Raw genomic sequence first — 7,833 nt, 5'->3', positions numbered from 1 at the left:
TTTCATTATGGGTTATTGGTCTATTGAAATTGCTTATCCAATCTTGACTTAACTTTGATAGTTAATAGATATTAAAAATCATCCATTTCTTTTAGATTTTCCAGTTTAGCAGAGTACAAATATTTATCTTATGATTTCCCTGGTGTCTGTTGTGATGCCCTCTTTTCATTTCTAATATTAATGTGATCTTTCTCCGTATTTTAGTTAATTTAGTTATCAATTTTATTGATTTTCTTGAAGAAGCAACTCTTCTCCATTGATTCTTTTTTATTGTTGTTTTTATTTTATTGTTTTCAGTACTGAATCTATATGACCCTGGGTTTGATTATTTCTTGCCTTCTACTACTTCACATGTTACCTCCTTTGGTTCTAGAGCTTTCAAGTTTGCTTAATATGCAATCTTTCTAATTTTTTAAATGTAGGTACTTAGTGCTATGAGCTTGCCTCTTAGAACTTGCCTTTGTTGTCTTCCAAAGGTTTGAGTATGGTTTTTTTTTTTTTCATTCAATTCTTGCAAATTTTAATTTTTCCCTAAGTTCTGTCTTCACCCATTTTTCATTCAGAAGTGAGTTTTTCAATTTCTACAAGTTTGTATACTTTCTGTTGTTTCTGTTACTGTTGATATTCAGCTTTAATCTATAGTGGCCAAGTAGAATACAGGGTGTTATTTCAACTTTCTTATATCTGTTGAAATTTGTTTTGTGGCCACATATATTGCTCTATGAGCTGGTAAGAAGAGAGTATATTCTTCTTTTGTGTGTGAAAATTTCTGTAAATACCTTCTAGGTAATTTGATTTATGATATTATTTTACTCTAGAATTCCTTATTTAGTTTTGTTATAGATGGCTTGAAGTTACCCATTATTGCTGTATAAGGATCTATATGTTATTTTAGCTGTAGTAGTATTTTATGAGTTTAGTTACCTTTGTATGTGGTGCATATATGTTAAAAATTGCAGTCAGGCAATGGTGGTTCATGCCTTTAATCCCAGTACTCTAGATGCAAAGACAAGTGGATCTCTGTGCATTCAAAGACAGTCTTTTCTACAGTGTGAGTTCCAGGAAAGCCAGGGTTACACAGAGAAACCTTTTCTTAAAATCCTCCCTCATCCCCAGAAAAGGTTACATGGTGGTACGTGTCTTTAATCCCAGCACTTAGGAAGTAGAGACAGGTAGATTTTGTAAGTTTGAAGTCAGCTTGAAGTTCCAGGACAGCCAGAGCTATTACACAGAGACACTCTGTCTCAAACAAAACAAACAACAAATGAACAAAGAACCTTCCACACAAAATGAATTGTGTGCATATGTGTTTCTCTTCTATTAGTTTTAATGGCATGAGATTATTTTGTGTCATTTTCTGGGTGTAGGTAGCATCATTAGATTGGAGTATTTCTTCTAGTATGCCATGTAAGGCTGGTTTAGTGGAAAGGTATTATTTGAGTTTGATTTTGTCATGGAATATCTTGGTTTCTCCATCTATGGTGATTAAAAGTTTTGCTGGGTATAGTAGTCTAGACAGATGATCTGCAGTCTCTTAGGGTCTGTAATACCTCTCTGCTCAGGACTTTCTAGTTTTAAAAGTCTTAGACAAAAAATGGGTGTAATTCTGATAGGTCTGTCTTTATATATTTTTGAGGTTTTTTTTCCCTTGCTGCTTTTAAAATTCTTTTTTTGTTTTGTATATTTAGTGTTTTGATTATTATGTGACAGGAGAAGTTTCTTTTCTGGTCCAATCTGTTTGGTATTCTTTAAGCTTCTTGTACCACTATAGGCATCTATTTCTTTAAGTTAAGAAATTTTTCTTCTATGATTTTGTTGAAGATGTTCTCTGGGTCTTTGAGCTGAAAATTTGCTTCTCCTCCTCCTCCTGTTCCTCCTCCTCCTCCTCCTCTCCCTCCTCCTCCTTCTTCTCCTCCTGCTCCACCTCCTGCTCCTCTTGCTCCTCCTGTTTCTCCTGTTCCTCCTCCTCCTCATCCTCCTCCTCCTGCTCATTCTCCTTCCTTTCTGCCTCTTCCTTCTCTTCCTGTTTCCATGTTTCTTTTGATTTGGTCTTTTCAAGATGCCTCAGATTTTCTCAATGATTTGTGTCATGGGCTTTTTAGGTTTTTCATTTTCATTGGCTAATATGTTTGTTTCTTCTATTACATCTTCTATACCTGAGATTCTCTCTCCCAACTCCTGTATTCTCTTGGTAATGCTTACATCTGTAGTTCCTGTTCTTTTCCCTTGGTTTTCCATCTCCAGGATTACTTAGGTCTGTATTTTCTTTATTGCTCTGATTTCCCCTTTCAGGTCTAGCAGAGTTTTATTCATATCCTTCACCTGTTTTATTTGTATTTTCCTGTATTTCTTTAGTGTTCTTTTCTATCTCTTCTGACTAGATTTGATTTGAGTTCTATTTTGTCAGGTAATAAAATATCTATATCTGCTTGCCACTTGACCATTTACTTGAAATAAATTTATTTATTCTTTTACCCTGAGATAGTATCTATTCTTTAAGGTAAGGTGTGTTTCTTATATGCAGCTGAAAGATGAATGTTTTCCTTTTTCTCTCTTTTTCAAAATTGAAAAACTTTATTTTAAAAACACAGATAAAAGTACAGATTTTAAGCTTTTGTGCATAAAAGTATATGAATACATTTTTTCAGTACTTGATTTTTTTAAAAGTTTGATAGTATGCATTAAAATCTTACTAGCTACAATGAGCATAAAGTACATGTAAAACAAGATGTAACCTGGAAATAGTCAACGTTTTCTTGGTGTGTAAAGATTAAGCATAATGGTTTTTCATTTTATTTTTCTTTTTTTATGGTCTTTGTTTTTCTTGAACTTCATATAGTCTGTGAGTTGTTTCTGGGGTGTTCAGAGCTTCCTGGGGTTAGTATCCAATTATCAGTGACTGCATATTATGTCTGTTCTTTTGTGATTGGGTTACCTCACTCAAAGTGATATTCTCTAGATGCATTCATTTTCTTAAAAATTTCATAAAGTCATTATTTCTGATAGCTGAGTAGTACTCCATTGTGTAAATATACCACAGTTTTTGTATTCATTCATCCACTGAAGGACATCTGGATTCTTTCCAGCTTCTGGCTATTATAAATAGGGCTGCTATGAACATTGTGGTGCATGTGTCTTTGTTGTATGTTGGAGTATCTCTGGGGTCTATGCCCAGAAGTGAAATAACTGGGTCTTCAGGTAGTACTATGTCCAATTTTCTGAGGTATCGCCAGACTGATTTCCAGAGTGGTTGTACCAGTTTACAACCTCACCAACAGTGGAGAAGTGTTCCTCTTTCTCCCCATCATCGCCAGCATCTGCTGTCATCTGAATTTTTGTACTGACCCATTCTGGATGGTGTGAGGTGGAATCTCAGGGTTGTTTTGATTTGCATTTCCCTGATGGCTAATGATGTATGGCACTTCCTTAGATGCTTCTCAGCCATTCAATATTTCTCAATTGAGAACTTTTTGTTTAGCTCTGTATCCCATTTTTTAATAGGGTTGTTTGAATCTCTGGTGTCTAACTTCTTGTGTTCTTTGTATACCTTGGATATTAGGCCTCTATCAGATGTGGTGTTGGTAAAGATCTTTTCCCATTCTGTTGACTGCCATTTTGTTTTCTTGACAGTGTCCTTAGCCTTACAGAAACTTTGCAATATCAGTAAGTCCCATTTGTCAATATTTGACCTTAGAGCATGAGCCATTGATGTTCTTTTTAGGAATTTTTCTCATCTGCCAATGTGTTCTAAGGTTTTCCCTACTTTCTCTTCTAATAGTTTCAGTGTACCTGGTTTAATGTGGAGATCTTTGATCCAATTGCACTTGAGCTTTATACAAGGAGATAAGAAAGGGTCTATTTTCATTCTTCTGAATTCTGAGTGCCAGTTGGACCAATACCATTTGTTGAAGAGGCTGTCTTTTTACCATTGAATATTTACAGCTCCTTTGTTAAAAATCAAGTGACCATATATGTGAGGGCTCATTTCTGAATCTTCTATTCTATTCCATTGATTCACGTGCCTATCTCTGTACCAGTACCATGTAGGTTTTAGCACAATTGCCTTGTAATATAGTTTGAGGTCAGGGATGGTGATTCCCACAGATATTTTCTTGTTGTTGTGGATAGATTTTGCTAATCTAGGTCTTTTGTTATTCCAGATAAAATTGCACATTGCTGTTTCCAACTATATGAAGAATTGGGCTGGAATTTTGATGGGGATTGCATTGAATCTGTAGTTTGCTTTTGGTAAGATGGCTATTTTTACAATGCTCCAACAGAGAACAAAGGCACATGCACCACAGTGTTCATATCAGCCCTACTTATAATAGCCAGATGCTGGAAAGAACCCAGATGTCCCTCAGTAGATGAATGGATACAAAAATTGTGGTATATTTACACAATTGAGTACTACTCAGCTATCAGAAATAATGACTTTATGAAATTCTTAAGAAAATGATGCATCTAGAGAATATCATCCTGGGTGAGATAACCCAGTCACAAAAGAGCAGACAAAATATGCAGTCACTGATAATTGGATACTAACCCCAGAAAACTTTGAACACCCCAGAAACAACTCACAGACTATATGAAGTTCAAGAAAAACAAAGACCATAAAAAAAGAAAAATAAAATGAAAAACCATTATGCTTAATCTTTACACACCAAGAAAACGTTGACTATTTCCTGGTTACATCTTGTTTTACATGTACTTTATGCTCATTGTAACTAGTATGAATTTAATGCACACTATCAAACCTTTATAAAAACTCATTACTGACAAAAATGTATTTGTGTACTTTTATGCAAAAGTGTTTAAAATCTGTACATTTATCTGTGTTTTTTAAAATAAGGTTGTTCAATAAAATAAAATAAAATTTCCAATGAAAAGTCAGGTGTTATTCTAAAGGGTCTGAATTTATATGCTACTTGATCTTTTTTTTTTTTTTTTTTTTTTTGCATCTCTTAATAATTTTCCTTTGTTCTGTATCTTTAGTGTTTTGATTATGTGTTAATGGTAAACCATAACAGTAATTAAAAATAAACTTTTAATGGACATAGTACTATTTGAAGACCCAGTTATTCCACTTCTGGTATTTACCCCAGAGATGCTCTAATATACAGCAACTATACATGCACCACAATGTTCATTGCAGCTCTATTTATAATAGCCAGAAGCTGGAAAGAACCCAGATGTCCTTCAGTAGATGAATGGATAAAAAAGTTGTGGTACATTTACACAATGGAGTACTACTCAGCTATCAGAAACAATGGCCTAACAAAACTCTCAAGAAAATGGATGCATCTATAGAATATCATCCTGAGTGAGATAACCCAGTCACAAAAGAACAGACATAATATGCAGTCACTGATAATGGGATACTAACCTTAGAAACAACCCTCAGACTGTGTGAAGATCAAGAAAAAAAGAAAAAAAGAATATATTTTAATTAAAATAGAGCTGTATCACATCCCCCTTTCCTTCCTACAGCCCCTCCCAGTTTCTCTCCTATCTCCTTAAATTAATAACCTCTTTTCCTATATTATTGTTACATATATACATATGTGTATGTATATGTACCCACAAATACTTAATTACAACCTTATAAAAATGTATTTGTATACTTTTATGCAAAAATGCTTAAAAATATGTACATTTATCTTTGTTTTTCAAAATAAAGTCAAAAAACAAAAAGAAATTTAACTACATAAAAATAAACTTTTATATCAAAATTGGCAATGGTCTTTGCTTTTTCTATTTCTGTGAAAGAGAAAATGACCAAAAATGAGCACATAACAAAATATTTTCCTTTACTTATTTTCTTATGGAAATGAAAATGAAAATCATATTAAGATGCTTTACACTCTTTAAGATGGTTATATATGATTGGCACATACATGTATCTTATAGAAATATATGCACTAGATAGAGGATATATATATATAAAGAGAGAGAGAGAGAGAGAGAGAGAGAGAGAGAGAGAGAGAGAGAGATTAGATAAATAGACAGATAGACAGATAGATAGATAGGTGTAGATATGTGGAAAAACTAGAAACTGTATTTAGCATTGGTGGAAATGCAAATGCTAAAGAGAACTTAGAAAGGTTTCCCAAAAAGAAACAGAATTATTATTTAATCTTTTTGATCAATGAATTGAAATCAGTACTCAGTCAGATGTCTGTATGTTTGAACTGATAACCATTTTTTAACAATAGTCAAAATGTGGAAGAAATCTAGTCATCAATGGCTAATTGAGAAAATAAAATATACTTTTATAGATAGTCCTCTATAAAATGGTTGAAGTTATTATTTTTCTTTTTTTTTCACCAAAACCAAAGCTTGCCATTTATTTCAACGGCTCAGCAAATATACACACACATGTACATAAGTATCATACATACATTAGTATAAATTAAGGCACAAAAAAAAACCAGTAACACATTAGAATTGGGCATTTGCTAAAGATCATAGAAAAGTTCATTGTATCACCTGGTCACTTTCTGTGGCCTTAGGTTTTAAACACACTAACACAGATCTCAATAATCACATGAAGCTAATTACACTGATTACAAGTAAAAAACACTAACAATAAAGTGATAATTCAGGACAGTGGAATTCTGGGATGGATAAGCTTATGAGGGAGAATTTCACAGGAGCTTCTGACACTTCAAGGATCTCCACTCCAGTATGAAGGTTGGATTTTCCTTTCTTGATAAAAATATACAGTCTACACATTTTTTTCTAAATATATATTACCAAAACTAGGAAAAGGTATAAAAAAGTGGGATGAAGAATATAAAATCATTTTTGAAGGAAAATCATTACATATGATCTTGGGTGTTTGTACACATGCACATATAAAAATAAACTGTTTTGCTTTGTAGGATGTAAGGGGGCATAGCTTACTCGAGGTCAGCTATGGCAGTATACTTTGAGCTAGTCGTCTTAGTTTTCCGTGAGATGGTTCTGATACAATCACCAATTCTGTATATGCAGCTTAAGTGTTTCTGTGAAAGCCTTTAAGATTCTGTTTCTCAAATGTCCTAAGTAACCGGCGTTGCTGAGGCACTTCTGCCTGTTGGGACAGCCTTTCCTGACTCCCTCCGCACCTGCCTCGGTGCTGTCAGGCCTGAGTGTCCTCAGCCTTGCCATCTGAGTCAGACTCGGCATCTAAGTCCTTATCACTGTCTTCCTTCCATTTGCAACTTCTTCTATGGTTAGAACCTTCATTTTCAGTATTTTATGAAGCTTCTGGCTCTTTATTAAATGGAATAACGATCTCTTCTTTCTTTCCACATTTTGCACAGACTTCAAGTTGACAGGCGCATGGTCTACACAATATGTGGTAAGAGTCCTTTACTGTCTTTTGTAAACATTTAACACATTTCTTAGACTTTGACAGTGGTTTATATTTGCTGTATTTTACACGCCACTTGGGAACTTCTTTGCAACGTTGACATACTCCATCATGAAGTTTTGCATTAATTTTCTTGGTCTGAACACTCTTACCAAACTTGTCATTTTTGAAGGTGAACGTATTCTGGTGCTTCTGAGGCCGGGACCGAGTCACGTTGCCTTTCTGGGAACTCATCACCAAATCACAAGCACCATAAGCCGGTGCAGCCTTTAAGTTACAGGAAAGGGTAAAGAAGTTCCCGCCCCAGGTTGAGACTATCGACCTATTATTATTCACCTTATAATGTAGTGAATATAATATGGATTCAGTAGAAGTCATACTTGAACTCTGGATTCTGATAATTTACTAAACCGGTGACATATGCCATACTCTCTTATGTTATTGTGCAATGGTGGAGAATCGCCCCTTCCTGTCAA

At 34.4% G+C, this 7,833-nt stretch overlaps 1 pseudogene across 1 annotated transcript; it reads right to left on the bottom strand.

The window, feature by feature from the left end:
* Window positions 1-7,123: 7,123 nt before the first annotated feature.
* On the bottom strand, window positions 7,124-7,591 carry LOC308434517 (uncharacterized protein C9orf85 homolog; annotated as a pseudogene). Its single transcript has one exon. The product of its transcript is annotated as an uncharacterized protein C9orf85 homolog (transcript).
* Between the last annotated feature and the right edge of the window lie 242 nt (window positions 7,592-7,833).

The sequence above is a fragment of the Micromys minutus genome, assembly GCF_963924665.1.
Source record: "Micromys minutus genome assembly, chromosome: 21".
Lineage (NCBI taxonomy): Eukaryota > Metazoa > Chordata > Mammalia > Rodentia > Muridae > Micromys > Micromys minutus.
Note: the sequence above shows the minus strand (reverse complement) of the source record. Positions and strands in the feature narration are given on the sequence as shown.